Genomic DNA, 8,456 nt, shown 5'->3' on the forward strand with positions numbered 1-8,456 from the left:
CCCCCCCCCCTCCTCCTTAATCCCCTTTCCCCACCTCCTTCTTAACCTGCCAAATTCGCCCTCCCAACCCCCTCCCCCCACATTCCCCTTCCTAACCCCTCATTCCCCTTCCTAACCCCACATTCCCCTTCCTAACCCCTCATTCCCCTTCCTAACCCCTCATTCCCCTTCCTAACCCCTCATTCCCCTTCCTAACCCCTCATTCCCCTTCCTAACCCCTCATTCCCCTTCCTAACCCCTCATTCCCCTTCCTAACCCCTCATTCCCCTTCCTAACCCCTCATTCCCCTTCCTAACCCCACATTCCCCTTCCTAACCCCTCATTCCCCTTCCTAACCCCTCATTCCCCTTCCTAACCCCTCATTCCCCTTCCTAACCCCTCATTCCCCTTCCTAACCCCTCATTCCCCTTCCTAACCCCTCATTCCCCTTCCTAACCCCTCATTCCCCTTCCTAAACCTATATTCCTATTCCTAACCCCAGATTCATCTCCCTAACCCCACACTCCCTGTCCTAACCCCAGCTCCCCCTTCCTACCCCCCTCCCCGATGTTAGAGTCTCTTGTGAAGCTTGTTGGTACAGGAGGAACCCAGACAAACAGCACCACAGTACCTCCAGCTACCCCCAGCTCGCTGCAGACTTCTATTCATCCAAGAGTTGAGCTTTTCCTCCACTCTCGAACTTCAAACCCCTGCTTTGTTTAGACTGAGAAGTGGAACACGTTCAAATGTACACTTTCGAACAATCGCAATGATCAGTGAGCTACGGATCAGAACGCGAATTTTATATTTAGACTAAGTCTGTTTTGCAGAAAAAACAAAGACGGCTTTTCTTTTATTGCGCTGGCTTGCTCCTCCCACACCTGTCTCAACCACTCTGCTCGGAAGAATCAAAATGTTGCATATTTTTGTCCTTTGCTTTGATTGTTCAGCAGTCAGTGTGAACCAGGGAGGCTGTGCCTTGTGGGGGGGGGGGGGGGGGAGGGAGGGAGGGCGGAGGACGAGGGAGGGAGGAGGGGGGAAGAGGGGGGAGGTGGTAAGGCTGTCACAGCTGCATAATACACTCATTACTCCTCTACAGCGGAATCACCACTGATGGAAATGGGATTTTGTAAGATATATGGAAAGTAATTATAATATACATATATGCATGGCCTTTTTTTATTCCGAAACTGAGGTTTAGAGTGATGCGAGTGTGTGGATGTGTGTGTGGATGATATTTTGAAGATACTGTATGTGTGCGTGGGTGTGTATGTGTGTGTGAGGCCAGATATAATATGATTGCGTTTTATGTCAGTGTTGTGATAGGGTTGTCTGCTCACACAGAACAGCAGTGCGCTTATCTCGTTACTTCCTGCTTCGTCCTGATTGGAGGAGAGCAGAGCCCCACCCCTGAGATCAGCCTGGAGTGTCGCGGGCACCTTTCACCCCTGCCGTGAGCAGCCTCGCTCAGAGCTGACCCCCCTGCCGTCTGGGAAGTCAAGTTCCTCTGACGCCGGCGTCCTGGACCAGGTTGAAGGTTAGGGGCGAGGGTCAGATGCTCTCATCCACACAGCCAGGCTGTCTGAGGACTCCATTCTGCCACCGGAATATCAATTCCTCCTCATCCCGACACCACAGCACCACAGCTGGCTCCACCGGCCCTGAACAGCTATTCTGAGATACCCAGAAGCTTGTGTACGACACCTGGAAAACTTCTCAACACACTTTCAGGCAAACATATTTACGTCCAAATCACCGGTAATGTGGTTCACTGGATAAGACCACGTACCACCAAAGCTAAGGGTGGATGTGGTTGCCTGGGTTCGAATTCGCCTCAATCCTCTCCTATCAACAGAAAAAAAGCCAAGAAAGGATCCAAAAATATATTTTCAATAATAAAAAACACAAAAACGAAAAACTATTTAATTTAGCTATACAGTAGGTGAGAGGCTAGATTTTATTTGTAAAAACCTTCTTACAAGATGGCTTCGCTTTATACCGATAAACCCACACCTAAACCAACCTGAGACAAGTCTGAACTGGGCTATACGTCTCAATGTGTACGTATGTGTGTGTGTACTTCTCAAAGTGTATGTGTGTGTGTGTGTACATCTCAGTGTGTACGTGTGTGTGTGTGAGGAGACAGGCAGGCTGCTCCGACTCTGGTGGAGGTTTTCTTTGGAAAGCACCTGGGTGTGAAAATAGAGCCTCCCTGTCTGGTCTGCTGAACAAACACAACCTCCAGTCTGGACAGCCCCAGCCCCAGCCCCAGCCCCAGCCCAGCCCAGCCCAGACTCAGCCCCTAGCCTCAGCCCCAGACCCAGCCCCAGCCCCCAGCCCCCATCCCCAGCCCTAGCCCTAGCCCCATCCCCAGCCTTAGCCCCCAGCCCTCGGCCCAGCCCTAGCCCCATCCCCAGCCCCATCCCCCGGCCCCCGTTCTCAGCCCCATCCCGTTCCTCTCCAGGCAACAAGCATGAGTCAGCCACAGGAACCACTCCGTCAGGGAAAAACCCACCAGGACAGGATCTGGAAAATCCACATGCTGTGGGAGTCCGTGTACTGTACAACGCTGGTGTCCAACCAGCAGTGCATGCTGGGACTGTGGACTTACTGAACGGGCGTTTGAGAACGACGCTTGGCGTGCCTCTTGCTCTCTCGCCGAAGACGTTTATAAAGCACCGCCTGTGAAGAAAAGGTGCAAAATGAGTTTCTCAGATGAAAGTGTGTGAATGTGTGTTTGGAGCTGCTGAATGCTTCTCTGCGTGTGTGCGCGTGTGTCTGTTCCAGAAGAGTGTGTGTGTGTTCTAGAAGTGTGTGTGTGTGGGGGGGGGGCTGAGTGGAGGGCTTTATTAAGGCAATTCTAGGTCTGGTGGAGAGCCTCATCCCAGCCTGCGTGTTGCACGCCAGGGCCTCTCCCTGCACCCAGGAATATTTATCTTTCCAGCTGGTTAGATGGATTAAATGACCGTCCTGCAGAGAAGGAGGGTGGGGGGGGGGGGGGGGTGGAGGGAGGGAGGGAGGGAGGGAGGGGGGGAGGGAGGGGGGAGGGATGTAGGGAGGAAGGGAAGGGGGTTGGTAAAGAGTACAGGGTGAGCGGAGACTGAGAATGTTGGTAAAGAGTACAGGGTGAGCGGAGACTGAGAATGTCTGTGAGAACACAAAGAAATATACTGTACATGTGAGAGAAAAAGAGAGAGAGAGAGAAAGAGTCAGAAAGAGAAAACTGAAATGCAGCGATAAGGAGGTAGTGTAGGGGAGGACAAGATGAAGATGACTTTAAAAGAAGATCATCTGCATTTGTTTTCTCAGCTTTGAATTTGTCAGCTCGCCACATTTACCCCTTGCTGTGGAGACTAGCATTTTTGTTTCATTTCACCGATTTTTCCCTTGTTCTTTTCTTTCAACCCATTCACATACACGCATCCCCACCCCCTCCCACACACACACAGCTAATTATCTCTCTGATACTTTAACAAAAATGTATTTCAAAAACAAAACACATATTTTCATCGAAATGGGATGAGAGATCATTACGTGGAAATATCTGAAAAAAATTAACCAATTTTCTTCATCGCAAATCATCTTCCTGTTGGGTCGAATCAAGACGACCTCTCTGCTTTAGCTCCTAATAGCACACCTGCTACCCACACTCATGGACCTTGCTGGCGTGACTCAAAGTCACACTGATTGATCATAATCTCTGCTAATTGGCCATGACTGTAAACGAGCATTTTGCTGGAGAGCAGTGGAAAAACTCGGCTCAAACGATGCGAGTCTGGCGCTTAATATCTGGGATATCCGAGAGGATTTCGACCCCCCCTTTCCCGAACATCAGCCCACCGCCCCACATCCACTTTTCTCACTCCACTAACACCAAACACAAAACGGGACAGAAGTCGTTTCTGCGCGGCTCGTTTTCCCTTTCATGGCCGCGCTGGTCTGTTCTGGTCTGTTCTGGTCTGTTCTGGTCTGGTCTGTTCTGGTCTGTTCTGGTCTGGTCTGGTCTGGTCTGGTCTGGTCTGGTCTGTTCTAGTCTGTTCTGTTCTGGTCTGTTCTGGTCTGTTCTGGTCTGTTCTGGTCTGGTCTGTTCTGTTCTGGTCTGTTCTGTTCTGGTCTGTTCTGTTCTGGTCTGGTCTGTTCTGGTCTGTTCTGGTCTGGGCTCTGACAGGCTTTACACTGAGCTTGAGGAAGGCAGTAAGCACTGAAACCACAAATAAAGACGTGCATTAACATCAAACACTGACCTCCAGAAACAACGCCATGCCAGGGTTTACACACACACACACAGGCACACACTCGCGTGTGTCTGTGTGTGCGTGTGTGTTGCACGCACACATGTTTGTGCGTGTGTGTGCGTGTGTGCTTTTGTGTCAATGTGTGGTGACCATGTGAAGCGCAATCTAAGTTGAGAGCTGAAGTCATGGAAATTTCCGCTCTATAAAAGTGAAGCATGACAATGGATTAGGAGGCTCCAGACCAGGGGATTAGGGGGATCACATCAATCCCCCTGTGCTGTAATTTTAGCAAACCACATCAAGCTCCATGTTAAGGGTTAATAATCCAGTTGCCCACCTCTTCAAGATCCCTGCGCAGCTTCAAATCCCCGCCATTAACACACACACTCTCTCCGAGAAGGCGCACACACAAGCACACACAAACAAATTCCTCTGTATATGCACACTAACTCATGCACACAAACACACACCAGCATGCACAGAGAATCCTTTACACACACACACACACAAATTCCTCTGCACACAACCACAAACACATGAACAAACACACACACACAGCCAGGCACACACACACTCACACACACAGAGGGAGACTGTGTTCTCACGTCCTTCCTGTCACTGTTTCTATGACATCATGACAGTGCTGTAACCGTTGGCAGCGGGCCTCACACCGTTACCGGGTCAACACTGGCTCTTCTTGCTAGCCAGACCAACACACACACAGCTCCCCGGCAACACATCGCTCCAGCCCTCTGACCGACACTCTCCCACCGCGTCAGTCCCCGCACGCTTTGCAACAAGCCTTTATCTCTCTTCCCTGGACCACAGAGCATTTTAAGGGTGTTAAAAGTATAGTTTTGTGGTGCTGCAGTCTCCACACACTGTAGGCTCTCTTCTGGGGATGGGATGCCCCGCCCAAGGTCTTCCCAGCACCCTGGCAGCCTCTCCCCTGCCTCCCCCTCTCCCCTGCCTCCTTCTCTCCCCTGCCTCCCCCTCTCCCCTGCCTCCCCCTCTCCCCTGCCTTCCCCTCTCCTGCTGCATCTTGTCCGACATTAGCATTTCAAAGAGGCTGTGTGCACCAACACGGAGAGCTTGATGCCGGCCTGACAGTGGCTCCTCCACCACGGGGGGAAAGTAAATCCCTGTGATTAATCAGGTCTGAAGCTAAAACATAATAATAACCCCCTTTATATTAATGCACAGCTCACGGCTCGTGCAGGCAGGAAAGATCATTACTCATCAGCTCTCTGCACAGCCACAATTAAGCGGTAGCAGCATATTACTCTCTCTCTCTCTCTCTCTCTCTACCTCTCTCTCTCAGTCCCTTTCTCTCTCTCCCTTTCTTTTTCTGTCTCTGTCTCTCCCTCTCCTCTCTGGATTTCTCTCTCTTCCTTCTCTATTTCTTCCTCTCTTCATCCCTCCTCTCTCCCTTCTCTCTCCCCCCTCTCTCTCTCTCTCTCTCTTTCCCTCTCTCTCTCTCTGTCAACTATCTTAATCACATCTCTCAGTTCTAGGTGTTCTCTAACCTGGGTGTTCTAACCCTTGGGGACTGAGTTGGATCGGAGCTTGCTTGTGTTGGCCTGCTTGCTTTGCTCCCACTATGAAGGGACAACCTCAGAATATATCATTATATAGATGTATGCCATACAATGCAGAGTGAACTGTGTTACTGATGAAACTATGGTGGACAGACACCATTATAAACAGTCTGTCTCGGAAATCCATGTTTTATTACCTTAAATGGTCTTAACCATGCGTCCACCGAAGAGATTAAATCAAATATTCAGACAAATATGTGGGAAGTTTACGGAAAAAAAAGAGAAAGAATTAACAAAATAATTATGGTGGGCATGCTTAGATTTCTTTTTCACATTTCATAAACTGTTCTTATTCCACAGAAGAAAATTATACACTAATGGTGCAGTAAAAAAAAAAAAAAAATGATGACAAATTATATAAACATACTAGGAATGAATTTTATATTCAGGAGCTTTCAGAGAGATGAGGGACATTTAAAAAATATGTCATGCCATCCAACCACAGGCATCCTCTCTTCTCTCCTCCGGTATTCTTTCTAGTTTTCCTCTTTGTGATATCCTCTCATGTTGCCATGCTGAGGCAAATTTGTCTCGGCGCGTGGGCCCGTTTGATTTCATTAAACAGAATATTTAAGCATAAAAATTGTTTAATCGTCTCATGTCATTAGGAGATGGATTTCATTTTGCATACATTTGCATACTTCCCCCTCAAATTAAAGCGAGCAAAAATGCAAATGCAGGTGGGGGGGTGGGGTGGTGGAGAGGGGAGAGGGGAGGGTGCCCAGGTTATGGCGGAGGTGTTTATTGTCATCACTTGAGGCAGTTCCACACTGCAGCACCTCCACAGAGCAGGGGTGACTGAAACATCTGGCTGCCTGGGGGGCGTGGTGGAGGGTGGAGGGGGGTGGGGGAGGGGGGGAGGAGTGGATTGGAGGAGCGTTTGTGCAAGATTCGGTTGAACAAGGGGGTGGGGTGGTGTTGGGAGCAACAGGGAGGCAGGAGTGGAGGTGTGGAGGTGTGGAGGTGTGGAGGTGTGGAGGAGTGGAGGTGTGGAGGTGTGGAGGTGTGGAGGAGTGGAGGTGTGGAGGAGTGGAGGTGTGGAGGTGTGGAGGAGTGGAGGTGTGGAGGTGTGGAGGTGTGGAGGTGTGGAGGAGTGGAGGTGTGGAGGTGTGGAGGTGTGGAGGTGTGGAGGTGTGGAGGAGTGGAGGTGTGGAGGTGTGGAGGTGTGGAGGTGTGGAGGTGTGGAGGAGTGGAGGTGTGGAGGTGTGGAGGTGTGGAGGAGTGGAGGTGTGGAGGTGTGGAGGTGTGGAGGAGTGGAGGTGTGGAGGTGTGGAGGAGTGGAGGTGTGGAGGTGTGGAGGTGTGGAGGAGTGGAGGTGTGGAGGTGTGGAGGTGTGGAGGAGTGGAGGTGTGGAGGTGTGGAGGAGTGGAGGTGTGGAGGTGTGGAGGTGTGGAGGTGTAGGACCAGGTGGAGCGGGCGTAGGAGGGGAGCGGGAGGTAGCGATGGAGGGAGGGAGGAGGAGGATGAGGTGTGTGCGTGTGGCAGTGGATGCCTCTCATTATCACGGCCACGCGGCGCAACTAGCACGTCTGAATGTCCGGAAACATCTCCCTGAACCGTGTCATCACCCCGACAGCACCTCGCCCTGCCTTCCGTCCTCCATAGCCCCGCCGCAGGACTTGACCGCTGGTCCGGGGCTCCGCGGGGGGAGCCACGAGATGAAGGAAGACGCTGGGCTGAAGCACGCACGGAGCCCTGCCATCTCCGGGAGTCTCTCCTGCACGAGCTGCCGTCAGCTGTTCCCGCTCCGCCGGGGTCCACGGGGCCGAGCGCAGACGCTAACGAGGCGGTAATTAGCGACGGAGGAACGCTCCTTCATCCGTGCTTAAGTCCCGTCGCCCTCTTCTTCTTCTCCTGCTATTCGCCCACTGTCATGTTCTCACGCTGCAATTTCAGGCATCACAAAGACAAATTTGTTCCGGCACAGTGAGAGGCTGTGTGGGGGAGACGGGTCAGGAGGAACTGGAAGGGAATGGAGATGGAGGTGGAAGTGGAGAGGTCTATCGCTGTTTTAGCCCTGATCAGGACATGTAGATGACCCAGACGAAAAGAATAACTTTCTTTGTCGGTTCTCAGTGACAATTAGACAAAGAAATACACAGAGAGAGAAAGAGAGAGAGAGAGAGGGAGAGGTAGAAAGAAAGAGGTTGAGTGAGAGACAGAGAGAGAGGGAGACCCTGGTCCTGGTCCTGGGCTGGCCCTGGTCTGGCCCTGGCCTGGTCCTGGTCCTGGTCTGGTCCTGGTCTGGTCTGGTCCTGGTCTGGCCTGGTCCTGGTCTGGTCCTGGTCTGGTCCTGGTCTGGCCCTGGTCTGGTCTGGTCTGGTCTGGTCCTGGCCTGGTCCTGGTCTGGTCTGGTCCTGGTCCTGGTCTGGCTCTGGTCTGGCCCTGGTCCTTTCAGCGACTGAGGTAGTAAATCCCAGTGTCTGGCTGCAGTCAGATAAGCATCCCTGGGAAGCCTTGTGTGAGCAGAGCGTGTTGGCAGGGTGTGCTGGTGGAGGGACACAGGGAGACCTGTGTGAATGAGGGTCAGCTCTCCATGGACCCACAACCAAACCTTTCACTGTGTCTTCATTTATCCTGGAAAACCATTACAACCTCTCTGACTGCTTCATCCTCACCTCTCACCCTAGCCCTCTCTCTCCCT

This window comes from Osmerus eperlanus, chromosome 25 (assembly GCF_963692335.1).
Source record: "Osmerus eperlanus chromosome 25, fOsmEpe2.1, whole genome shotgun sequence".
Taxonomy (NCBI): Eukaryota; Metazoa; Chordata; class Actinopteri; order Osmeriformes; family Osmeridae; genus Osmerus; species Osmerus eperlanus.